A 26,053-nucleotide genomic window follows, 5' to 3' on the forward strand; every position below is an offset into this window, starting at 1 on the left:
ATAAAGAAGCCTTTTTTAAGAGAAGACCGGTGAGTGCCGATGTTATTCTATTCTCTACTGTATTGAAGATTTGAACTTTGCTGAAACGTCAGAGCACCACCATATCTCTATCGGTTTGTCCTAGTCACACGCCCGCCATACAATCCAGCCTAGCCAATAGGAGCAGTGCCGAATATCACATCTTTTCTTTGAGATTTGTAAATTACTTCTATTAAAAAACGTAATCCTTCCATTAGTTATTAGCTTCTGAAGTTGAGTTGTTGTTTTCTGTCTAACTGCTCTCTGATGACTCACGTCCCGGGAGCTGTGCAGCTCCTATGGGGATATTCTCCCATCATGCACAGCTCCCGGGACGTGACATCATCATTGAGCAGTTAGACAGAAAACTTCAGAAGCTAATAACTATTGGAAGGATTAAGATTTTTTAATAGAAGTAATTTACAAATCTATTTAACTTTCCGGAGGCAGTTGATATATATAGAAAACTGTTTTTGCCTGGAATACCCCTTTAATTTTTCAGAGGCCTTTTTAAAAATAAAAGGAGCAATCTTATTGGTTGCTATGGGCAGCTGCTCCACTTCCCTCTGCACAGGGATAAATCTCCCCCATTATCTATGAATTTCATGTGTGTTGTGACCTCTATGCTTGTGTTTTTAATATGGTTGGTGTTAATAAAATGACCTTTTAGTGATATGTGGACCTTTTTTGTTCTGTATAGGTAACTTGTTTTAGAGTTTTACCAGCTTTACCCTTACAGTTACAGTCATGGGCAGATCAGCCAGATATTGTGGGAGCAGTGGTGGCCGGTCCCAGGGGGCTCAGTCATGATTGTGACTGCTGCGGCCATGATATTTATACCCCTTGTGTGAGGTATACAGTTGTGTGTGTAAAATACAGTGTGTGTGTGTGTGTGTGTGTGTGTGTGTGTGTGTGTGTGTGTCTGTGTGTACTATACTCCCTTAAGGACATCAGGACTCATTTTTTTCCTCCTCACCTTCTTATAGCTATAATGCTTTTAATTTTCAAACTACAGACCCATATGAGGCTCGTTGCTTTTTGTGCCACCAATTGTACTCTGTAATGACATCACTCATGCTACCATGAAATATACAGTGAAAAAAAAATGCAATTTTGCAACTTTTGGGGGCTTCCGTTTATACCCAATGCACTTTTCAGTAAAAATCACATTGGGGGAGATTTATCAAAACCTGTGCAGAGGAAGAGTGGTGCAGTTGTCCATAGCAACCAATCAGATCGCTTCTTTCATTTTCCACAGGCCTCTAAAGAGGCCTGTGGAAAATGAAAGAAGCAATCTGATTGGTTGCTATGGGCAACTGCACCACTCTTCCTCTGCACAGGTTTTGATAAATCTCCCCCATTATCTTTATTCTGTAGTTCCATACATTTACAACAATAACCAATTTTTATAGGTTTTGTTTTATTTTACAACTTTTTAAAAAACAACTTTTTGTACAATAAGTAGTATATTTAAAATCATCCCCTTCTGACCCCTATAACTAGAATTTTTCTATATACTGGGCTGTGTGAGGGCTCACTTTTGCGCTTTGATCTGTAGTTTTTACCGGTACCATTTTTGTTTTGATGAGACTTTTCGATCACTTTTTATTTATTTTTTTATGGTATATGAAATGACTAAAAATTAGCAATTGTGGACTTTGGTATTTTTTTTTACAATTATGCCAATGACCATGCGGGTTATTTAACGTTACATTGGAATAGTTTGGACATTTATTTTTTGAATCTTAAATTATTTTTATTTATTTTTTTAAATGGGAAAAGGGGGTATGTGGTGGGTGTGATAAATGCAGTGGGTGTGCAGGGTTTTCCAAACAATGCATCTCCAGCTGTTGCAAAACTACAACTCCCAGCATGCCCAGACAGCCATCGGCTCTCTGGGCATGCTGGGAGTTGTAGTTTTATAACAGCTTGAGGCACCTTGTTTGAAAAACACAGATATAGTTGTGTGTGTACTATAGGTTACCTTCTCATGATAAACACATACCCCTATACCCCTATACTGGAATTTCTTCCTATACCTCAACAGCACAGCAGTCAGGCTCCTCCCAGCCATGTGACTGATCACATGATAATGACATCACTGAAGGTCCTCTGCCATCCCATACACAGCCCGATGTTCGGCAGTAAATCGCTCCACTGTGCTGCTGCTGTTTGTAAGAGTCTCTGCTCATACAGGGAGGAGGGGCAGTAAGTATTGGGTGGCAGCTGCCAGTGGAAGCAGGAGACTGCTATTTAAAGGGGTACTCCGGCGCTAAGACATCTTATCCCCTATCCAAAGGATAGGGGATAAGATGCCTGATCGCGGGGGTCCCGCCGCTGGGGACGCCCGTGATCTTGCACGCAGCACCTTGATGAATCAGTCCCCGGAGCGTGTTCGCTCCGGGTCTGAATACTGTCGATCATGGGGATGGAGCGTTGTGATGTCACGCTCCGCCCCCTCAATGTAAGCCTATGGGAGGGGGCATGACACCTTTCACGCCCCTCCCATATGCTTACATTGAGAGGGCGGAGCGTGACATCACAACGCTCCATCCCCATGATCGACAGTAATCAGACCCGGAGCGAACACGCTCTGGGGACTAATTCTAACTGGGTGCTGCGTGCAAGATCACGGGGGTCCCCAGCGGTGGGACCCCCACGATCAGGCATCTTATCCCCTATACTTTGGATAGGGGATAAGATGTCTTGGCACCGGAGAACCCCTTTACACAGCAGTCTTCTGCAGAAGCAGTCTTCTGCTTCTGTGCTGGGGCTGCTGCAGGGGGGTGCAGCTGGGAGCCAGGGCCCCTTACTGGGGTTCTGGCTGTACCCCCCTGATGGCGGCCCTGTGTTTTACCTATAAAAATTAGCAGTCAAAAAGCAGAGGAGAAAAACTGTACAAATTGTACACATTTGTGTTAAAACTGTAGGTGCTTTTGCTCCACACGACACTACCACCAGATGACCAGGCACCTTAAGGGTACAACTTTGTAGTACAGGTTTTAGGACAGTTTTACACTGCATTTTAAGCAAAAACCATTGGTATACACAAAATGAATGGGAAATATTTCTCCCTCCCCTTCTGTCATTAGCTCAAAACATGCATCCAAAACTGCAGCATTAGTTTATCAAAAACTGTATGGCTCCAGCCCAAATAAAATCCTCATCCCCGTATCCTGTTGGGATTCACTGTATTACAGATGTACTAAATAACCAGTTCCCAAATGCAGTGTCTTACCTCTTACACACAGCTGTTGCTCCCCGTCGAGAAGCCTCTTTTTTTCCCCCTGACTTTAACGGCCATTCTCATGACGGGGAGCAACAACAAATAACAGGTCCGGCGGCGCCCATTTACTATTATGCGGGCCGCTGGGCGCCATTATGAATAGTGGAAGAAAAAGACAGCACATGCAGTCCTTTTTCTCCCGCTATTCTGCCCGGCTCTCCTTAGACCGTCACAAATCGAGATTTTGGCTTCATTTACATGTCACAATAAGGTTGTATGTTTCAACATGACCATACGGGAGGAGTAGAAAAATTATCAAGGCCCTATTATGGATGCCCTATCAGATACTGTTCTGGAACTAACACCCCTCTTATCCCTGAGCCTAAATACACTGCCTAGCCCAACTTTCCCCCCTTTTTAATATCTAAAGGGAAGAGTTAGCATTGATTTTATGACAGTTTGCTTTGTGGCAAAGATATCACTGTGATGTGTGGGCCAGCCCCTGCACAGGCAGATTTATCAAGGGGCCATTGCCTTATTCTGACTCAATAACTTGGCTCATGAGACCATCCTTGTCTGTGTTTACCAGGACTCAACCAAGGTACATATTGTCAGATTGCGTTCAACTCCACTGCAGAGGTATGTAGGAAGATTCCACGTTTATTCCAGGCAGAAATCTTGCTAAAAGGATAGTTCAGCAGGTGAAAAGGATTACCAGAAGTGAGGCATGCTGCTGGATCAGCAATGGGGACATTTCCAAGTCTCTTTTTACATTCTGTAGACTGTGAGCAAAGACATTGGATCAGCAGATCTTACTCTTCAGCAGTGGTATTGTCGAGGTCACAAGTTGTGTTTCTGGAGGCACATTTAAGGCAAACATTCATATTCTCTTGTGCGCTTGAGAGGCTCTTCTGCATTCAAACTGATGCTATCCCTTTCACTGCTACTGACTGCTTGTTTGCCATGGCTGCAGCATGCTCACCTTGGCCCTCATTTACTATTCTAAACCCGACTTCTTTTGTCGGGTTTTTTTGGCACATCTTTGTCTGCGACATGTCGCAGACATCGTGCGCCAGTCTGCGACACGATGCAACATTTTTTCCCCGACGGACCCGATGTGGATTCTCCCAAACCCGAAAAAGGGGTGTAACCCGACATTTCTGAGCTTTCCCACGTATTTATAAAGGTTTCCAACCCGAATTTGTTGAATTGTTGTGGATTTTTTCCCGACAACTCAGAGGAGTTGGAAACCAAAACCAACAAAACCCACGTGCGACAAACAGGATGCGACATAATAATAAATACCAGGGGAAAAAAGCAGTCGGGTAAGAAAGCAAGATAGACTTACAACCCAATTTTCTAAGTAAATGAGGGCCACTGTTTCTCTACAGATCTTATTTCTGTCGTTCTGTGAGCTGCACTCATTTCCATCTCTGCCTCCTTGTGCATAGCATTACCTTCCATCTCTGCCTCCTTGTGCATAGCATTACCTTCCATCTCTGCTTTCTTTTGCATAGCGTTACTTTCCATCTCTGCTTTCTTTGAGCTTCTTCCATTGTAACACTGACTTCCAATTTTACTTTCTTTTGTGCAGAAGTCGCTTGTCTCTTAGTAGCTTCCGATCCTGCACGTGCCTGCTCGCTCAGTGCGGAATATTTTGACAATTGTGACTTAGACATATGCACCTGGTGAGATGTGAGATGACATTTTCTGAAGTTGTGCAATTCCTGACACTATTAAAGCAAACTAAGCTGCCTTGTTCTGAACTAAGATGTTGGAAGCTTTACAATTCCTCTAAACAATCCTCAGTATCGAGTTTCATCATATTCCTTGCATGTTTTTGGGATTTAATTTTATAACTCACATGTAGAGTATCCGGTGTTGCCCAGACTTCATACCTAAACGTTGTGGGAGAGGAAAAGCAACAATGATGCTCTCGTCCTTATATGATGACCTCATATCTCAACCCCTCATTCTGACCCCATATCCCCTTCTCATATACCATCCTCATATCCCGTCCTCATAACTCTCCCTCAGGTGGGGCTGAGCTATGATAAAGAGATTGTAGGCAGATAATAGAAGGGGTGTGGTTTGTGGGAGGGGCATGGCTTGCAAGCTTGACTGACACACTCAACAGGAGATGCAGAGCAGAACTTGCAGAGTAAGGTACCCATTTTAGACAAAAACCCTGCCCCTTGTAAATGGGGGTGGGTTAGGGTTAATTTACTACCCTATATTTTTAGTTGGTATATAAGTAACATGTGTACCAAGTTTTATCAAAATATTTCTAGCCATGAGGGGAATGGTTATGAGGAAAATTGGCTATATAAAATCAGGGGGAATGGCTATATGAGGGGGAATATAGGCTATATGAGGGCAAATATAGGCTATATGAAGGGAAATGGCTAAATGAGTGGCTATATGAGGGGGAACAAAGGCTATATGGGGGGAGACATAGGCTATAGGAGTGGGAACATAGGCTATTTGAGGGTGAATATAGGCTATAGGAGGGGGAATATGGGCTAAAGGAGAGGGAACGGGCTATATGAGGGGGGACAGCTGCATGAGGGGGAATATAGGCTACAGGAGAGGGAACAGGCTATATGAGGGGGGACAGCTGCATGAGGGGGAATATAGGCTACAGGAGAGGGAACAGGCTATATGAGGGGGGACAGCTGCATGAGGGGGAATATAGGCTACAGGAGAGGGAACGGGCTATATGAGGGGGGACAGCTGCATGAGGGGGAATATAGGCTACAGGAGAGGGAACAGGCTATATGAGGGGAAATATAAGCTATAGGAGGGGGAACATAGGTTATAGGAGGGGGAACATAGGCTATATGAAGGGGAACATTGGCTGTATGAGGGGGAATATAAGCTATAGCAGGGGGAATATAGGCTATATGAGGGTGAACTAATATATGAACTTCAAATAGCCATTCCACTCTTACAACCATTGCCCTCATATAGCCTATTCCCCTCATACAACGAATACCCTTATATAGCAGTCCCCTCTGATATAGTCCATTCCACTCATTTAGCCAATTTCCCTAAAATGATTTGGATATGAAATGAGGGGAAGAAAACTTAATACTCCCTTCCTATTCATGTCCCTGGCCTGTACACTCTGTTACTCCCTCCCACGCGGCTTCACTGCACCATAGAGTGCCTATTAGCAGTGCTAGGCACTGATAGGAGGGAGCTACAGCCGGACCAAGCCTCTGGGATGAGCTGCCACTGCCAGGACGAGGGGCGGTGAGACACTGCTGCCACCTGAGTTAGGAGTTGTTGGAGCAGGTAATTGCCAGGTTTTGCTAAAGGCCAAATCAAAATATTGCAATCCACAATAATCGTGATTCGATTGCGATATACCATGCAGGCCTAATACATACATCATGCACACATAAACACACACACACACACACATACTTTGGTGGAGATTCGTCAAAACTTGTGCAAACGAAAACTTGACATGTTGCCCATAGCAACCAATCAGATTGCATCTTTTCTTTTTCAGGTCTTTTTTAAAATGAAAGAAGAGATCTGATCACTTGCTATGGGCAACTGCACCGCTCTTCCTCAACACAGGTTTTGATAAATCTCTGCAATTAAGCTTTGCATATATAGATGTTCATGCATTGCACAAAGCTGTTCTAGAGCTCCCTCTAGTGGTGACACAGCCAGACAGATAGCGGAAATGGGAATTAATAATTTTTCCACAATTTTAATATCAGAGGTGACTTATTGTGACTGACTGTATCTCTGAAGAAGCTGAAACTGTATCATAGCTGTGTTTGACAGTATTTCTGCAACCTTTTCACTATTCTGACTCTATAACTTGGCTGTAGGTGTGGAGGCTCATGAAACCATCTCTGTCTGTATTAACAAGTACATATTGTCAGATAGCTTTCTATTCAACTGCAGAGATATATAGGAAGATTCCAGATTTATTCTGTAAAAATGCAAAATATAGCAGGTGAAAAGGATGATAGTTTACCTAAGTTATATACAGCATACAGAGCATGTGTGTTATGAAGGAAAATACAGTAATGGTTACTACCGACAGGAAAAGGGGAGAAGCTATTACCCCCAGCTCAGGTACAAGGTACCAGGAAGGAAAAACTTAAAGGGGTACTCCAGTGAAAAAAAAATATATATATTTTTTTTAATCAACTGGTGCCAGAAAGTTCAACAGATTTGTAAATAACTTGTATTAAAAAAATCTTAATCCTTCCTGTACTTATTAGCTGCTGAATACTACAGTGGAAATTCTTTTCTTTTTGAAACACAGAACTGTCTGCTGACATCACGAGCACAGTGCTCTCTGCTGACATCTCTGTCCATTTTAGGAACTGTCCAGAACAGCATATGTGTGCTATGGGGATTTCCCTTTTACTCTGGACAGTTCCTAAAATGGACAGAGATGTCAGCAGAGAGCACTGTGCTGATGCTGTCAGCAGACAGCTCTGTGTTCCAAACAGAAAATAATTTCCACTCTAGTATTCAGCAGCTAATAAGTACAGGAAGGATTAAGATTTTTTAATAGAAGTAATTTACAAATCTGTTTAACTTTCTGGCACCAGTTGATTAAAAAAAAAAAAAAAAGTTTTTCACCGGAGTACCCCTTTAACCCCTTAAGGATGCAGGACGTAAATTTACGTCCTGGTGAGGTGGTACTTAACGCACAAGGACGTACATTTACGTCCTGTGCATAACTGCGGGCATCGGAGCGATGCCCGTGTCATGCGCGGCTGATCCCGGCTGCTGATCGCAGCCAGGGACCCGCCGGCAATGGCCGACGCCCGCGATCTCGCGGGCGTCCGCCATTAACCCCTCAGGTGCCAGGATCAATACAGATCCCGGCATCTGCGGCAGTTCGCGATTTAAATGAACGATCGGATCGCCCGCAGCGCTGCTGCGGGGATCCGATCATTCAGAACGCCGGACGGAGGTCCCCTCTCCTTCCTCCGTCCGGCTCCCGGCGTCTCCTGCTCTGGTCTGTGATCGAGCAGACCAGAGCAGAAGATGACCGATAACACTGATCTGTTCTATGTCCTATACATAGAACAGATCAGTATTAGCAATCATGGTATTGCTATGAATAGTCCCCTATGGGGACTATTCAAGTGTAAAAAAAAATGTAAAAAATGTAAAAGTTAAAGTAAAAAAAAAGTGAAAAATCCCCTCCCCCAATAAAAAAGTAAAACGTCCGTTTTTTCCTATTTTACCCCCAAAAAGCGTAAAAAACATTTTTTATAGACATATTTGGTATCGCCGCATGCGTAAATGTCCGAACTATTAAAATAAAATGTTAATGATCCCGTATGGTGAACGGCGTGAACGAAAAAAAAAAAAGTCCAAAATTCCTACTTTTTTAATACATTTTATTTAAAAAAAAATTATAAAAAATGTATTAAAAGTTTTTTATATGCAAATGTGGTATCAAAAAAAAGTACAGATCATGGCGCAAAAAATGAGCCCCCATACCGCCACTTATACGGAAAAATAAAAAAGTTAGAGGTCATCAAAATAAAGGGATTATAAACGTGCTAATTTGGTTAAAAAGTTTGTGATTTTTTTTAAGCGCAACAATAATATAAAAGTATATAATAATGGGTATAATTTTAATCGTATTGACCCTCAGAATAAAGAACACATGTCATTTTTACCATAAATTGTACGGCGTGAAAACAAAACCTTCCAAAATTAGCAAAATTGCGTTTTTCGTTTTAATTTCCCCACAAAAATAGTGTTTTTTGGTTGCGCCATACATTTTAGGATATAATGAGTGATGTCATTACAAAGGACAACTGGTCGCGCAAAAAACAAGCCCTCATACTAGTCTGTGGATGAAAATATAAAAGAGTTATGATTTTTAGAAGGCGAGGAGGAAAAAATGAAAACGTAAAAATTAAATTGTCCGAGTCCTTAAGGCCAAAATGGGCTGAGTCCTTAAGGGGTTAAAGAGACAAACATACAGCAATTGCACTATAGCAGATACATGTCAGTGGGATTTCCCTTATGACCCCATAGAGTTTACACAACCTCCGTCTTGCCCCCCCCCCCAAGGGCTGCCATGTTGGTAACACCCAGCTCTTGCACATTTTTTGGGCTGCAGGAAATTGGAATCCTATTGGAGGGGTAAACTAGAACTAAGTATACAAGATGATCTCTAGAGGGGAATTATTATTTAAGTAGTCCCTAGTATATTCTTCTTTGGTTCACCAAAGCAAAATCTAAGATAAACCTAGAAAAGCATTCAGATATTTAGACATCGGATCCATTATGGCAATTCTGCACTTGCTTGAAGGGGTACTCCCACCCTAGACATCTTGTCATGGACTTCCGTTCCCGTGGTCGCGACCCAGACCCTCCAGCGCTTCCGGACAAGAAACAGGTGGGTGCCGCATGCAACATTGCGGGGGTCCCCAGCGGCGGGACCCCCGCGATCAGACATCTTATCCCCTATCCTTTGTATAGGGGATAAGATGTCTAGGGTGGGAGTACCCCTTTAAAGCTGTGAACTGCAGAGCAATGCGAAATTTCACAAGACGAGAAGCAGAGACAGGCGCTTAGGAAATTCCAGATGAAAAGAGTGATAGCAGCATAGTTTATATAAACAGGTTTTCCCCTGGAGGTCCTCTAACCTTCCAAAATTTACACATTTCTAGGACTATCTGTTAATCCAGAATATTTGATTGCAGTATCTGTCGGGTTTTATTGTACATCCAGCGTACTGAATGACAGCATTTTAATATACAACTTATATAACTTAAGAAATGTATAAGAAACAACTTTAAGTGTAGTAAATATTATCACACAGATCCAATTTAGACTCCCTGAAGAGATAAATAACTTTGTTACAATAAATGTTTACAGAAAACCTGTCACTCTAGTGACAGCAGTGATCACACAAGCAGATGACTACAATACAGGAATAAATGATGTATAAAGTGCGTGACATGGAGAGAGAACTGCACAGTAACCTTAGAATTAGGAGAAGAATTCCAGACCAAATCCATTGTTACTTACAGTTTGGAGTCTGCATCACTGCCAGTGACTAAGCATGCACTGCCCATACTGCTCTATAGCTCACATACTCAGGTGTCAGCTCAGCACAGACTCTCCACACCAGCTTACACTTCCTTTTTCCGGGTCTGTGATGAAATCCATTGTAGCTTCAGTGCATTTAAAGTGACAGTCCTTCTTACCTGTCAGTCCAGCTAGAAGTGCTAAAGACTGAGCACAGCGAATATCTACGCATAGTCAATTCGTATTATCAGTTTTATTCAAATGATTACTTTAAAGATGGCACACACATGTACATAGATTAATGCATAATGCATACATATATCCACTGGAGAATATAAGTTTACTTGTATTTGTCCTTTTATCTTAGGCTACGTTCACACAGCCGTTGTCCCCCTTCTAGATTTTGTCAGTTATTGCCTCCTAAATGGACCATTCTATTAACGGGTGCAAACTGATGCAAAGGGATGCTATTTAGTGGCATCCGTTTGCATCAGTTTTTCATCCGTTAGTATCAGCTATCTACAGACTCCTGCAGCCGGGACTACTACTACTCCCATCATGGATTATACTTCTTTTCATGATGGAAGTAGTAGTTCCCTGTCTGCGGGAGTCTGCAGGTGGCTGGGAGGCTAGATTAGTGCTTTTCCTACTACCCCCATTATAGAACAAAGTCTGTTACATGTTGGGGGGTAGTAGTATAGGGGCTGAGGGATTGATCGCACTGAGTCTCACTTCTGAGGCCCCATGCGATCAGAAGTTATTAACCAGGAGAACGTGTGGCATGTAGATCGTGTGTGTGTTGTACTTTCATTTTTAAATACCCTGCTGGGAGCCCTGAATGGCCAGCACCGAGGGGCCATTCAGGGCTTCCGGCGGGGTATTTGAAAATTAAAGTAAAACACACATACGATCTACATTGCAGGGTTGCGGACCATGCCGCCCGCTCCCCTGGTTAATAACTTCTGATCGCATGGGGTCTCAGACATGAGACCCGGTGCGATCAATCCTTCAGCCCCTGTACTACAACCCAAACATGGAACAGACTCTGCTCCATGATGGGGGTAGTAGTAGAAGCATTAATCTAGCCTCCCCAGACTCCTGCAACCCGAAAACTACTACTCCCATCAAAGAAACAAGTCTGTTCCATGATGTGAGTAGTAGTAATCCCGCAGCACAGCAAGAGTTTGCTGATTTCACTCCTTCTGAGCATGCTCAGAAGTAATAACGGTTCAAAAATGGATATTAAAAACTGGGTGCAAACGGATGACATTATATGCTCATCCATTTGCCTTAGACTTCAATGTTTAATATCCGTTTCTATGCCGTTATTTTTGACGGGAGAAAAAATACTGCATGCAACGTTTTTTCCCCATCAAAAAAAAGGGAACAGAAAGGAAACGGATGCAAACAGGTGATAAAGGATTGTAAAAAAAATCCCATTGACATCAATGGGATTATTTTACAGCCGTTTGAATCCTGTTTAAAAATTATCAAACGGATTGCAGAACGGGCATGAATTTATGGGGGAAGACTGCTGAGTGAACCAGCCCTTAGAAAGGAGACGGACATTTCTGAAAACACATTGATACTAGACATGCAAATAAATCCACGTTTGTTATTTTTCTGTCAATTTTAGCAGGTCCCTTCTTTGTTTTTGGGCAAATTGAGATACAGTTTTTATAAATTTTTCTTATTACTTAAAAATAGCCGCTGTGCTTTCAGAATCATTATATTTCTAGGAATATTCAAGGTTTTTACCATAGTGGTCTGGATATCCCTAAAAAAAATTCTGTTTCTCTGTTATGTCAGATCATCATAAAGTGGAAACAAGGGGATCAGTTAAAGGGAATCTTTTATATCTATTTCATGCTAAGAGCGTCAAGTAGCCAAGCACCAACATACACGTTTGTTTGGCTTCTAGAATTGAGGGCCTGGTCCAGTTGACAGACCCAATTTCCGAGTTAGGGGATACCCATCTGAATGCGCCAGCTGGAATGTTTCTCATCAATGTTAACGTTGTTAATATGGGATCCTGTTCACAAGTTCATTGTTAAAAAAAGACAAGAGACCATCAAGCTTCCAAAGCCGGCAGGATATTGTCATGTATCAAAAGAGGCATGGACTCAAGGGACAGGGACATAATACTCCCCCTTTATAAAGCATTGGTACGGCCTCACCTGGAATATGCTGCTCAGTTTTGGTCGCCTGTCCATAAAAGGTACACTGCGGAGCTGGAAAGGGTGTATAGACGCGCAACTAAACTAATATGGGGCATGGAACATCTTAGCTATGAGGAGCAATTAAAGGAGTTACAATTGTTTAGTCTTGAGAAGAGACGTTTAAGGGGGGATATGATAAATGTATATATGTATATAAATGGCCCATACAAAAAATATGGAGAAAAACTGTTCCAGGTTAAACCCCCCACAAAGGACGAGGGGGCACTCCCTCCATCTGGAGAAGAAAAAAAGTTTAGTCTCAAGGGGCGACACGCCTTCTTTACCATAAGAACTGTGAACTTATGGAACAGCCTACCTCAGAAACTGGTCACAGCAGGAAAAATTTACAGCTTTAAAACAGGATTAGATACATTCCTGGAACAAAATAACATTAATGCTTATGAAGAAATATAAAATCCCATCCCTTCCCCAATATCGCGCCACACCCCTACCCTTCAATTCCCTGGTTGAACTTGATGGACATATGTCTTTTTTCGACCGTACTAACTATGTAAGTTTAACCACTTAAAGGGGTACTCCGCTATTCAGCATTTGGAACAAACTGTCCCGAACGCTGGAGCCAGTGCCGGGAGCTCTTGACTTCATAGCCCCCCCCCCTCAATGCCAGTCTATGGGAGGGGGTTGTTCCAAACACTGAGCAGCAGAGTACCCCTTTAAGGACACAGGGCGTACCTGTATGCCTTGAGTCCTGCTAATGGGTTTTAAACCGTTCTCACAAGCAAAGAACGGGTTAAACCCCGTGGGTCCCGGTTGCTACGGGCAGCCAGGACCCATGGCAAATGCTCGGCATTAACCCTTTAGATGCCGCTATCAAAGTTGATTGCGATGTCTAAACTGAAAGTAAAACTATCCTGGCAGCTCAGCGGAGCTGATGGGGACTATCGCAACAGAACTCCGATATCCCGATCAGCTTACTGGATGATGGGAGGGTCCTCACCTGCCTCCTCGTCGCCCGATCGGCGATCTACTGCTCCATGTCTGATCACTAAACCCCCATTCCTAGCCACAAACCAAACCACCACCCGATTCTCCTTGGACCTAGCCCTGTTGATACCTGCCACCGACCTAGCATGCCGGCATTTAAGTCGGGCCACCATGTCGGACCAAATGATCAAAATCCCCGGGAAAGAAGCCCAAATCTGGAGAAGGTCCAGCTTCACGTCCTTCATGAGGGACCTAGCAGAGCAGCTCCCGAGATCATTGCTCCCAACATGTAACACCAACACGTCCAGAGCCCGATCCAGAGCAATATATGACTGGAGAAACAGCAACACCCCAGCCCACAACAGCCCCCCTTTACCCAACCACCGCATCTGAGCCTTGTCCCGCGAGAATCCCAACTACCTCCCGTTCGGGCACACTAGAGCCCGCGCAGCACCCCTCCTAACATAGGAATGTTCCGGGATCCACACGGGGCACGGAGCCGCACCTGTAAAACAATACAAAAAACAACATTCACAGCCAGGGCATGAGCCACCCCCCTTTCCCCCAGACCATCACAAGTGAGGATGTACATGAAGCCTAAACTGATCAGATTCCCAACGCCCTAGGCGGCGAATCACATCCGGAGCCAACCCCCATCTAGACACTTCTGTGGCCACTCCAATCCGAAATGAATGGGAACAAAATTCCTCAGGGGCCCACCGCAAGACCCCCAAAACTTTCCTAAAAACCCGAAAAACTGGAACCTGTATAGAAACTCCATGTGCACCAGCAACGGTCCATCCCCACAGGGTGGAGCGAAATATAAGCCCAAAAACAACTCACCGGACACGCACAGGACCCCTCAGCGGCAACAACCGCACCACAAACCCCCAACCCATCTGATCTGTCTTAGAACGGTGGACCACACACTCCAAACCCCCTCCCTCATGCACATCAGAAACAAACAAGCCGCTGCTGAAACCTTGCTAGGCGACACTAATTCAGACACCCTAAAAAAACGCTAACGAAAAGGCAAGGCGAAATAGCACTGCCTCAAAACTAAAAACACACACTGTCCCCAACACTCCACACAGCTCCTCTAATAATGAAAAAGAGACCGGCCTCTGGGAATCCCGCACCACCAAACCCCTCCAAATTCTCCTGGCCACCCTCCTCACTAGGAAAGACTTTGAAGCGTCGGGCAACCCCCAAACCTGGAACCAAAAGCCCAATGCCGCCAACCTCCTGCTAAGGCCAGAAGCAGACACCCCTTCTCCAAACAATCTACCAACAAAAAACAAGACAGAAGCCTCCCAATCCCCCTCAGTCCGCAAACCCTGAGACCCAGCCACAATTCTTTCCATTCCTTCCAGCAGCGAGCGTAGCCAGCCCAAGTACTTGCACAGACAGACCGCCAGACCAGCACAAAGGCCGCCATCAAACATCTCTCCACATTTCCTCCGGGCAGGGGATCCGACAGACATCCACCTACGGCGCAAGTTCCCAAAACCGTTCCGACTGAAAACGAGAAAGGGAGTCAGCGATCTCATTCTGAACCCCCGGAACATGCATAGCAATGAACTGTGCATTAAAGCGCAAACCTCCAAACACCAACTGCCGCAATAAACACACCACCGTTTGCGCATTAATCTCCTGCACCACCCCAATGTTGTCACAGCAGAAACACACTTTCTGATCTCACAGCCTTTCCCCCCAAATTTACACCAACACCAAAATGGGAAAGAGTTCCAAGAGCGCCAGGTTCCTCACAAAACCGGAGGACCTCCAGGACTCTGGCCACGAACCCACACACCACTGCCCTTTCAGATAAGCACCGAAACTACGACTACCCGACAATCTCAGCCGTCAATCCCACATAATGCCTCGGCTATCACCCCCCCGCGGTCACCGCTGCCAGCCTACGACAAAAACTCGCCCCATTGGCATGATTCAACAGGCAAACTTAAGCCGTCCCAGCAACGATTGCAGATCTCGAAGTTGTATCTTCCGCACCCTAGCCACCGCATCCACTGCCACCCGCAATTACCGCTTGTCCCCAGGAAGCCGTGACTCCATTGCCTCCGTATTGATGAGGATGCCCAAAAACTTCAACAGCGTGGCAGGCCCCTCCATCTTGTCGGGTGCCAGAGGCACCCCAAAGCAGGCCACCATTCTCTCCATAGTCTGCAGTAACACCAGACACACTGCTGACCCCGAAGACCAATGAACAGGAAGTCATCCAGGTAATGCTGCACAGAGTCCATCTAGGACTCTGACCGCACCACCCACTCCTAAAAGGTGTTAAAACACTCAAACAATGCACAAGAAACAGAGCACCCCATAGGCAAACATTGATCAACAAAAAACTCCCCCGCCCAACAACACCCCAAAAATACAAAACTATCCAGGTGCACCGGCAGGAGCCGGAAAGCCGCCTCTATATCAGTCTTTGCCAACTGAGCCCCCCACCCATAACGGTGCACCCACGCCAAGGCCGCATCGAAGGATGTATACAACACAGCACAAAGGGCGGGGTCAATCCCATCGTTCACCGACCCCCAGCCGGATGAGAGAGGTGATGAATAAGCTGAAATGTATTCAGTTCCTTTTTTAGGCACCAACCCTAAAGGGGAAAGTTGCAATTCCGGCAACGGGAGAACCTCAAAGGGGCCCAACATCCGACCCCGTTCCACCTCCCTAAGCAATTTCTCCCGCCACACATCCGGATACTGCAATGCCGACCTAAAATTCCGCACCGAGTCTAAATAGCAGAAGAGAGCCGAACAATTGTCTGACGCCTTCTCACCAATCACACTAGCCAGGAAGCCTGCATCCAATTGGCAAACGTTCGGGGTATCAACCGATAACTCCGATGCTCCTCCTCCTCTTTCTTAGACTCATCAGGCTTCACTCTGTCAAGATAAAAAAAATTCTAGCGGAAACAGGGAGAAAATCTCAACATACTCATCCTTACAGATTTTTTCCTTAACCTCACTCTTTGAGTGTGCTCCTAAGGGCCCTTCATAGCATACATAAACCTACCACCATGCCGAATCAACCAGCGATACCTCATCCCCTGACTTAGCCACCGCATTAGAAGCCACAGAGTCCCCACTGCCCCCATCCGCTGCAGCCCCCGACGCCACCTCTTTCGCAGCGCCCACCGCAGGCACCACTGGAGCCACGACACCATTGCCTGGCACTCCTACCACCACCCCCACACCCACTGGTGGTAAACCCTGCACCAGCCCTGACACCCACTACGCAACAGGTGACCCCCCACTGCCTGCGGCCCTATCTTGCAACAAGCATCGAACATCCCGCAACAAAACCTGTAAACCCTCCCACAAAACCCGCAGACAGCAGCTGTGACTCCAGCTCCCGCCCCCCCCCCCCAAACCATGTGCAAGCGCCTCTTCCCTGACCCGCCTCAGCCGCATCTCCAGAGCATCCGACATGGTGAGCAACTTTCTTCCTTGCTGTCTTCTCCCTCTGAGGTAATCTAACTCCCCTTACCCCTATATAAAACTTCCCCCCGAATCCTCCCCTTGACCGACCTCCTGGCCTCTTACTGACCCCTTGTTAACCCCTCTTGCTTCAGTCTTATACCCCTACACTCCCATTCTGTCCATTCCCGGGTTGTCTGTCCCTCCATTAACAAAATCTGCACCTAGGGCTGTGTTACAGGGACTTCTACACCACTCACAGCACTGTTGATACTCCAGTATAACAAAAGGTCCCTTCCTAGGAGGTGAGGGATGGCTACTAACAGTTGCTGGACCTCACCTTTAATAACAGGTAGTGACGATCCCACTGTTGCCATCATTAACTCTTTAGCCTCCGTGATCAGTCTTTCTTCTAACAGCCATGCAGACCAATTTGATGCAGTGTGCAGTGTATGGTCTAAACAAGGACAGACTGACTGGCAGCACTCATATGTATATTTCTACTTCTTTGGTCAACCATGGCGAGGCCTGTTCTGAGTGGAACCTCTCAGAAGCAACAATTCCTTTTTTCAGATCCTCAGAGGGTTCTTTACCATGAGGTGCCATGTTGAACTTCCAGTGACCAGAATTAATCCCTTAGGGCATTGTTTTGTTTTCTTTTTACACTTTTGTATTTTGCTTGTTGTCTTCTAAAAGCCATAACACTTAAAATGTTTTACCTACAGACCAATATGAGGGCTTGTTTTTTGCGCCATAAAATTTGTGAAGCAAAATGAAATATAAAAAAAAAAAATTCATTTTGTAAATTTTAAGGGCATTTGTTTTACTATAGCAATTTTGGAATTTCGGTATTTATGTACGTGTATGGCATATTATATCTTAGTAGTTTGGACAATTATGCATTCAGCGATACCACATGATTACTAATTTACATAATTTTATTTTAAAAATTTGTGAAATTTTTTTATTAGGAAGGGGCTGCCTGGCCACTGGGTCGCTACTCCATTGGGCATGGGGTCTCGGAGGCAGTGGTCGCCGCCGGGGGCTATGCCAGTGTCAGGTTAGGGACCCACTCTAATGAGGTGGCCTTGACGTGGCGAGTGGGCTTGTACTTTTTGATCTAAATGTATACTAACAACCTGTTAGTTTTTGAAATTATGCTGAGAAGCAAGTAGATCAAATTACATATGGTGGATGTGCGGCTGTGTTTCTCTCTTTTTGTGTTGCACATTAATACACATTTGCTAACTTTAAAAAAAAAAAAAAAAAAAACATTTTATTACACATTTTTTTAGAAACTAAAATAATTAGCCATGGGACCTGGCTTCCCATAGCAACGGGGACCCAATGGCACCTGGGTGTGCTTCATACAACAAGTGCAAGACTGATGTCCTTAAGAGGTTAAAGGGATATTCCAGGAATTTTTTTTATTTATTTGACTATGCTACAGGGGCTGTAGGTTAGTGTAATTCATAATATAGTGGGACATTTATGAAACATTGCTTTTGTAGTCAATTTTTTATATAAAAAAAAATTTCAAATACTGTTTGCTTACGTGCGACAAATTTATTATTCTGTTGCACGGCCTTAATAAATTTGTCGCTCGTAAGCAAAAGTGGGAAAATCCCTCTAGGTAAGCAAAAGCTGTGAGGTAAGCGCCGGCGATTGCTCTGCTGTTACCGCGTTAGCAAAAGAGGTGGTTCTTTGCTGTCCTAACTTGTTTCTCTGGCTCAAAATCATCCAGCGTTGCCTAATCTGTTGTGATGGCACAAGTAGGTGGTAAGAGGAGGTCCAAACACATTTCCCAGCCTAGTGCGCGGGACAAATATTACAAAATATGTTGTCCGCCATTGCCACAACACCACCTGTAGGAGACTCTTTTCCACCAAACTCACCCAATGAATGTGGCAAAGATATTTTGAGTTTTAAGTGAATAAAAAAAGGTTCTCATATGCTTTTTATTTTTAAAATAGAAGTTTAAATTACGTTTTGGCAAGCAAAGATTGGAATTAGCTTGAGTAGAAGAGGTTGATTATGGCAATCAGTGTCAAAAGAAAAACGCCAAAGGAAAAATAAAAGAAAATTCACAGACAGTGCACAAAAGTAAGCATAAAAAATGTATAATGTAGTTAAACACACTTTTATAAAAAAAAAAAAAAAAAGAATACCATTATTAAAAGAGGACAATTCATTTTAGAGGATGTAAGGCATTTAAGTAAGCCAGGAATGTGCTGGAGTAAATTTAAGCAAAGTTTTCCTCTATAGCGACTTTTTAGCGACAGTCGCATTTGATAAATCTCTTACTACTGCAAGTCACTTTCTAAAACTTGCTTACATAAGCAAAAAATCTATTTTCTTGCTTTGCTCGCTCTCAGGGATGACTATCACACAGAAAATTGCATAGTCGCAGTTGTGACTTTTTTGAGACAAATATATGAAAGAAAAATGGGTAAATGCTCTCATAAATGTCCCCCATAGTGTCTGTACCTGTGTGTGAGGGTTTTCTCACAATTCTTCTGTGATTTTCACCCCAATATTTATATTTAACAGCATACAAAATTACTGTCTCAGATTTTTTCCCAGGTTGCAATGCAGCCGAGACCTGACTCACTAGTCAGCTGATGACAGGGAGCCTGTCTGCTTCAATGGGTGGAGGGATCGCTTGGTGGGAGAGAGATCAATCTGCAACTGATGCAACAGTAATAGGCACCCTGATTGAAAATCACAGGTCTTTTGAATTGATTCAGCTCATTTATGCTTTAATGGGTGGGGTGGCTAATGTGTGAGGGGAGGAAAATTGAATTATGGGATTTGTAGGCAAAAGAAGAAAACTCAAACAGGAAATGCCAGTTCACAAAAAGCTAGCCACAGTAAGGGTCCTAAGCATGTCCATTACTGCCTGCCAGGTATGTACTAAAATCACCTTATGGTGGATAACAACTTTAAAGAGAGCCATAACACCAAATTTAAAGACACCTACTCTCTTATCACCTGAGACCTTGTAACACTAATGAGTCACATGACACCAGGGAGGGAAAGGGCTTACTGGACCCAATTTGGACATTTTTGTTTAGGAGTGCACTCACTTTTGTTTCCATGGTTTACACATTAATGTCTGTACATTGAGTTATTTTGAGGGGACACAATATTAAACACTATTATACAGGCTCTGCACTCACTACTTTACATTGTAGCAGAGTGTAATTTCTTCAGTGTTGTCACATAAAAAGATATAATTAAATATTTATAGAAATGTGAGGGGTGGGCTCACTTATGGGAGATACTGTAAATAGCTAAATAGCATAGATCTAAGCAAGTTTCAAAGTGAGGCACAGAGTGCAGATAACATGAAAAAGAAAACAGCTGAACTACAAAGCTTCCTGGTGATGGTGAGCGTATCATAACCGGAAAACAAGCTTACATCTCAGCTTATTGAAGTATACTACAAAGAGCAGAACTTTCATATGCAATTGATTAAAAATCATTTTCTTTTCTTTTTTTTTTTGCCAGACTACTCCTTTAATTTGTGTGGAAACTCAGTCTCAAGCTGATGTTTCAGTTCAGACCACCTCCTCCATCATTGATATCAATACACATATGTGGCACCAGGTTTCAGTAGGTAATATTGGAATTGAGTATGGGATTCACTATTTAGTTAGGACCTTCAGTCAGTCCTAAAACCAGGACCCAAACTCCAGTTTGGATGCATTCACACCACGATTTTGGGATATGGCAGCCGGCAAACCGTCTGCTGCCGTATCCCCGCTGGACCCACGCGGCATTCCATTTATTTCAATGCACCAGGCAGAATCAGATAGTTACTCCGGTCGGCTAATTTTTGAACCGTATCAATTTTTGTTGCTGGACTGAAACCGCAGCAGACCACCATTCTCAGTAAGGCAACAAAAACGTATACAGTCTAAAAAATTAGCCGACCAGAGTGGTGTAATGAATGGTCTGGCAGGGCTACGGCAGCAGCCGTTTTTTTATTCTACCACCAAATCTGGTTGTCATATCCTAAAATCATGGTGTGAGACAAGAAGCTTTGGTGACACATTCCCCATCAACCACTTTACCACCTGACTGAACACACTACTTACTGTATGACTTAAGGTATAGTCACAGATAGCAGAATTGCCGCAGAAATGTCTATGGCTGAAAATGAAATTCCATTCATCTGAATGACGCTGTTTTGGTGGAAAGAGGATGAATGTCTACAAACCCCATCCAAATGAATGAGACAGATACAAAAATGTTTGCAACAAGTCTGCAAAATGTGACTATACTCTGAACTTATGCTCAGAATGCTAATATACACCCTGTTCCAAATTATTATGCAAATAATTGATGTAAATAACAGTCAGCATAATTCTCATGTTATCAACTATTAAGAGTACAGTTCAAATTTTACTGAACAAACCTCCTAATGATAACAGGATTTTTTTTTAAACATAATAAACTTACAATGCACTGTTCCAAATTATTACGCACAGTAAGTTTCAAAACACTTTATAGGTTGTAAAGAACTGAAAATTGTCATTTGTTGTGTTTGCCGCATATTTACTGAAATAAAAAGCTATTTCAATCAAACTTTTAACAACATAGTAACTTTTTAAACATTTTAACAGGTCACGTTACATTTTAACATTTGACCACTTATTTAATAACAGCTTCACAAGTCTGTGAGCTTCACAAATTGAACTTGTGAGTTTTTGGACAGTTTCTGCTTGAATTTGTTTGCAAGATATCAGAATAGCCTACCAGAGCTGCTGTTTGGATGTAAACTGTCTCCCTATTTTGCTTGAGGATGCTTCAAAGGTTCTCAATAGGATTGAGGTTAGGGGAGGATGGAGGCCACACCATGATTTTCTCTCCTTTTATCCCCATAGCAGCCATTGATGCAGAGGTATTCTTTGCAGCATGAAATGGGGCATTGTCATGCATGAAGATGATTTTATTATGGAAAGCATAGTTCTTCCTTCTGTACCAGGGAAGAAAGTGGTCAGTCAGAAACTTCACATACTTTGCAGAGGTCATCTTTACACCTTCAGGGACCCTAAAGGGGCCGACCAACTGTCTTCCCATGATTCTGGTCCAAAACATGACTCCACCACTGCCTTGCTGATGTCACAGCCTTGTTGGAACAGGGGGGCCGTCCACCCAGGACCACCATCAGGGGGGTACAACCTATACTCCTTCATGGGGCCCGGAGCTTCAGGGGGGGCTGGCAGTCCCTGGACCATTTTTTTTTCCTTCAGTGAGTGACTGTGACTGTCACTCTCTGACCACTGGGAGCCTGCCACCACTTCTAACTGATTACTTACAGTCAGTGCCGCGGTCAATGCAGGAATACAGCATACATGCAGCAGCGATACCTCCAGGGCCGGCTGTCTCTTTAAATTTGTAGTGGCCGGCGGGAGGTACTACTTCCTTGCGCACAGCCGCTGCACATTGATACAGCCGCCGCCCTGCTCCTCATGCACAGTAGTGCTGTGGCGGAGATGAGGAGAGTCACCCTGCTGCTGACTGTGCCCTGCGAGTGCACCGCTGGCTGGCTACCAAAGAGGTGAGTGGTGGCAGCGGTGGCAAATGAGCTTGATCAAAGGCAGCACTAGACCCTGTCATAAATTTAAGGAAAACATATATATAATGTGACTTGGGGCTGGGGGTGCCCGGAGCAGAAGCAGTGGCAGGCAGCTGAGCTGGGGCCTGCTGCCTGGGGAAAAGATATGAGGCCAAAACTATATGGATAATGGGGGCAACAATTAGCAGCAGAAAGGGGCGTACAACGACTATATAGTGGCAAGTTGTGCCCCGGCCCATATAGTTGTTGTAGGCCCCTCCTTTGCTTATAGTTTTTTCCCCATATAGTTGTAGGCCTCTCTGAGAGAGGCCAAGGCTTACCACAACTATCGGGGCAACTATTAACAGAGGGGCCTACCACAACTATGGGGGCAATTATTAACAGAAGGGCCTACCCAAACTATATGGAGCCCCCAATAAAGTTTGGGTAGGCCCCTCTGTTAATAGTTGCTTCCATATAGTTTGGGCAGGCTCCTCTGTTAAAGGAGTAGTCTGGTGAAAAATAACTTATCCCCTATCCAAGGATAGGGGATAAGTTATAGATCACAAGGGGGGTCCAAGCGCTGGGACCCACCGTGACCTCCTGCACGGGGCCCCAGCAGTTTGCTTGAAGCTGATGTCTGTACCCCGCAGGAAGCCACGGCCAGCACATATCTCTATGGGGTACATGGAGGGGCATGTCGGCCGGCGCTCTGTTGGGGTATTGCATGCCTCCCTTCCAGCCTACTGCTGGGACCCCATGCAGGAGATAGCGATCTATAAACTTATCCCCTATCCTTGGAGGGGGGGGGGGGGGGGGCAGGCCTTGAACTGTGTAAGGGGACCCGAAAATTCTGATGGCAACTCTGTGTCCGCCAACCATCCACTACTCCATCCATCTGGCCCATCCAGGGTTGCACGGCATTCATCAGTGCACAGGACAGCTTGAAAATTAGTCTTCATGTATTTTTCTGCCCAATGCAGCTATTTCTGCTTGTGAGCATTGGTTAGTGGTGGCCGAATAGAAGGTTTATGCACAGTTGCAAGACTCTAAACCTTGATGTCCGTGGGACTCCAGAGGCACCAGCAGCTTCAAATATTTGTTTGCTGCTATGTAATGGTATTTTAGCAGCTGCTCTCTTGATCTGATGCATGGATCTGGCAGAAATCTTCCTCAATGTGCAATTATCTGCATGAACCCTTCTGTGCTCTGAATCAGCCACAAATCTCTTAATAGTGCGATGATCACGCTTACGTTTTCGTGAAATATCTAATGTTTTCATACCTCGTCCAAGTCATAGAACTATTTCACTCTTTTTGTCAGCAGAAAGATCAATTTTTTTCCTCATATTGCTTGAAAATGGTGTTCTGCTTAATAATGTGGAACACCCACCTTTAACAGTTTTTCCTTAAATTGGGCTCACCTGGCAATCTAATTATCACAGGTGTCCGAGATTGTTTTCAGTCCTGAGACACAATGCCATCCATGAGTTAAACTGAAAAACAAAATATTTAGTCTTTGTGACACTTAAATATCATTTGCATAATAATTTGGAACAGGGTGTACATGTAATGAAAAATGGATGATGTTACTACTTTTAAACACATCTTACAATCATTGTAGCATGTAATTCTTTTTTTCAATTGGTCTCAACAGCCGAATATTTGTTATAACAACTGAAATTGTGAAGAAGGACAATGAGCCCATGTAAAGACAACTATGGAATTGCAAGCACCTTAACATTGATTTGCTTCACTTTCCCTCCATGAAGTGGCAGAAGACAGCTGTTGTGTTCAGAAACCTTTGACCTGGTTCACAATTGATTCTTAATAAGAATACTTACATAGATAAAGCATTGTACTTGAAAAACAAGTAGCCATAGGAAATATCTTATTCGATACAATGGATCTGTTTAAATTTGCGTCATGGCGTCCATTGATAACATAAGCCACAGTGCTGTGCTGGATACGTCCTACCATTTCTGAATGGCTCCTGACAGACTCACTGAATGATAAGGGGGTCCGTCGAGGCTCTGTGGAAAAGTTTGCAACTTTCACATCAAGAATCCAGTATCTATATTTTATGATTTCTACCAATTGTTCATCATGTGAAACGAAACCAAAGACAGTTGGAACTGGGCAAGACAGATAGTCATTGTCTGGAACTGGGCAAGACAGATAGTCATTGTCTGGAAAGCAGTTGGCTTTGTTTTAGGTCCAAATTGGTCAAATATTTTTTGTCCAATAGTTACAAGTGTACATAATAAATCATTCCCAGAAAGATTTTTTTGTCCTTCACCAGTTGTCTTTGAACATTTATGGCCAGTTTGAAATAGTGGAAGTGTGAGGATGTTTGTCAAAAGGTGTGTGGAAAACTACTTTGCATGGGATATGCAAAATAGTTCTCTCCTGGAAAAGGAGTTCTGGTTCTCTAGTGCCATCTGTTGGAGTTGTACAGCATAAGTCAATGCTAAGAGGGAATAGTCCCTGGTTGTTCAAAAAAGTAATATCTGAAGTATGGCACTACCACCTGGGCCTTAACCCTTAAGACAAAGTCCATTTTGGCCTTGAAGACAGCCAATTTTTAGTTTGCGTTTTTTCCTCTTTGCCTTCTAAGAGCCATAACTCTTTATATTTTGAACCATTGGGCCATGTGAGCCTTTTTTTTTGCACAATCAATTGTACTTTGTAATAACACCTTTCATTTTACCATAAAAATACAGCAAATCCCCACAAAAATTATTATTTGTGTGGGGAAAGAAAACTGCAATTTTGCAACTTTTAGAGCATTTCATTTGACGCTGTACACTTTACGGTAAAACTGAAATTTTTTCTTTATTAAATTAAAATGATACCATTTTTACACACATTTCTATTCTTGTACTGCTAAAAAAAAAAAAAACTTTAAGAAAATAAGCATGTTTAAATTTTCTCTATTCTGACCCCCTATTACTTTCTCATTGAGGGATCATTTTTGGGGTTGTGACCTGTAGTTTCTATCAATACCATTTTTTGCGTATATGTGACTTTTTGTTACGATTTTAAGAAGGGGAGAAGGAAAAGAAGAAAGTGCAAAAATGAAAATTGGCCAGGTCCTTAATCCCTTAACGACGCAGGACGTAAATGTACGTCCTGGTGATGTGGTACTTAACGCACCAGGACATACATTTACGTCCTGAGCATAACCGCGGGCATCGGAGCTATGCCGGCATCATGCGCGGCAGGTCCCGACTGTGGATCGCAGCCAGGGACCCGCCGGTAATGGTGGACACCCGCGATCCCACGGATGTCCGTCATTAACCCCTCAGATGCCGTGATCAATACAGATCACGGCATCTGCAGCATCGCGGTCACTTAACAGGATGATCGGATCGCCAGAAGCGCTGCCGCGGCGATCCGATCATCCTGCAGGGCAGCCAGAGGTCCCCTCACCTGCCTCCGCTGCCTTCCGGGAGTCTTCTGCTCTGATCTCCCTTCCCGCAGACCAGAGCAGAAGATGACCGATAATGCTGATCAGTGCTGTGTCCTATACATAGCACTGAACAGCATTAGCAATCGAATGGTTGCCATAAACAGTCCCCTATGGGGACTATAAGAGTGTAAAA

General features: G+C 43.8%; 1 protein-coding gene across 11 annotated transcripts in view; it reads right to left on the reverse strand.

Annotated features, from left to right (window-relative positions):
• Nucleotides 1-26,053, reverse strand: part of PHTF1 (putative homeodomain transcription factor 1) — a 250,128-nt gene that overhangs the window by 218,311 nt on the left and 5,764 nt on the right. For 4 of the 11 annotated variants that reach the window (XM_056558326.1, XM_056558332.1, XM_056558330.1 and 1 more), the window contains exon 1: nucleotides 10,277-10,374. The exons of 1 other annotated variant lie outside the window; for it this stretch is intronic. The gene's annotated coding sequence lies outside the window, so the exon portion shown is untranslated. Of the gene's footprint in view, nucleotides 1-994; nucleotides 1,014-2,002; nucleotides 2,103-10,276; nucleotides 10,375-26,053 lie in introns of those variants that run through there. 6 more of the 11 variants (XM_056558319.1, XM_056558320.1, XM_056558323.1 and 3 more) reach the window with 6 other exon arrangements.

Source organism: Hyla sarda, chromosome 2, assembly GCF_029499605.1.
Source record: "Hyla sarda isolate aHylSar1 chromosome 2, aHylSar1.hap1, whole genome shotgun sequence".
In the NCBI taxonomy this organism is placed as follows: Eukaryota; Metazoa; Chordata; class Amphibia; order Anura; family Hylidae; genus Hyla; species Hyla sarda.